Raw genomic sequence first — 1,714 nt, 5'->3', positions numbered from 1 at the left:
GAAAAGAGAATAATGGGGAAGGTTTAAGTTGGGAGATGATGGATGGAAGACTAGGGTACATACTGGCATAGCAGGAGGGAGAGCTATCTCCAAGAATGCTGGGTAGGCTACATAGAAACCTATTATTTTAAAAGCTTCCTTATGTATGTATGCTCAAAAGGGTTTAAATTGAAGTTGCCCTATGTATGGGAATAACGCAGCTCTGAGAATCCATAGGGTATCAAACAAAAAGCCTAGTGCCAAGTGTGAGAGAAACCCTACAAGTTATGGTCATAGGCATCCCAGAGACTCCTGGGTCAATTCAGGTTGTTGTCATTTCATTTGGTCATCCACAGAACTTAACAGTCAGTCCCCACCATCGAAGACATCACACAATTCGGTCATAGGACATGAAAACAAATCAAAACAAACCCAAGGGATAGTGACCTGGAAGATTCCTTCCAGTTGGCTAGCTTACATAGTGCTAGAAGGTACTATGAAGGCTAGTAGGGGGAAAAAGTTATCAGCAATCTTACTCAAATGTGATTCTGTGGGCCACCGTAATGACTGACCTAACTAGATAAGTTCATTGGTGCAAAAGTGCCAGGAATGTTATGGTTGTAAACCATGACTTTGTAATTGGAATTATACCCATTTCACAGAGGGGACTGATGCCTGGCCAAGAATCCATGACTGGGGAAGTCACAGGCCCTGGGGGAAACCTACTGCTCTCACTATGCTAAATAGGCATAATATCAAATCACCTTCTAAATACTAATCATTACACCCACATATCAGTATAATTCTTACCATGCATCAGAGAAGCTCCCTTTTGTGGTGGATGGAGAAATAACACAGAGACTCCCAAGAGGACAAAAGTTCAGAGAAGCAGTGACTACGGAGTGGTCAGCCCTAAATAGGAGATTTATATCCCATTCTCTCCCGACCCAAGGTCCAGAGGATATTATGTAAGAGGGGGCAGAAAGATTGTAAGAGCTAGAGTTTAGGAGGACTGCTGCAAAATAGTGTCTTCTAGACATGACAAAGCCATTGCATTCATCAACCCACAGCAGCTGTGGTTGCCTTCCTAAGACAGGCACAGAATTAAGACAGTGGACATTCCAGCAGGGATGGTGAAAGGCCTCATCCGTTCCCCACCTCTAGCTGAAGAGCTATTGGCAGTTGATGACTGTTAGGGGAGGGGCAATTGGTTTCTTTAGGGTGTGGCTTGTGATAGGTTTTCCCAAGCTCCAGTAAATGTCCCCACAAATCATGACTCTGCTGAATATAAAAATAGAGGACATGAGGTTAGGAGAGGCATGTTGAGGACCCTGTAAGAAGGTGGTCGTGAAGAGTGGAGTGTAGATATAATTGAAAGACATTGTATACATTTATGAAATTACCAAAAGATAAACTTGAAAAAAATATTTGGTTTTCTAAACTAAGTTCTGTTCCCTAAGTATTCTCAGAAGAGGCCAAGAGATTTGATTAACACGAATTGTTAAATGGTCTTATGAACTAAAAAAAAAAAAAAAAAAAAAAAAAACAACAACAACAACCCAGAGTCAGATATTTGGATGAGAGCTGAGAGATCAGAGGGATAGATCAAGCCAGCCACAACTTCTTACCACTAGGAAATCCTCAGCCCAATAGAGAGATCCTTCCTGAATACTCATGCCTATATACCATTCTGTGCCCTCTTCATCTTCTTTCCTCTCTCCACCCCAGGTACAGC

Source organism: Peromyscus californicus, unplaced genomic scaffold (assembly GCF_007827085.1).
Source record: "Peromyscus californicus insignis strain IS unplaced genomic scaffold, ASM782708v3 Scaffold_10__1_contigs__length_136768540, whole genome shotgun sequence".
Taxonomy (NCBI): Eukaryota; Metazoa; Chordata; class Mammalia; order Rodentia; family Cricetidae; genus Peromyscus; species Peromyscus californicus.
This window is presented reverse-complemented; position numbering follows the sequence as displayed.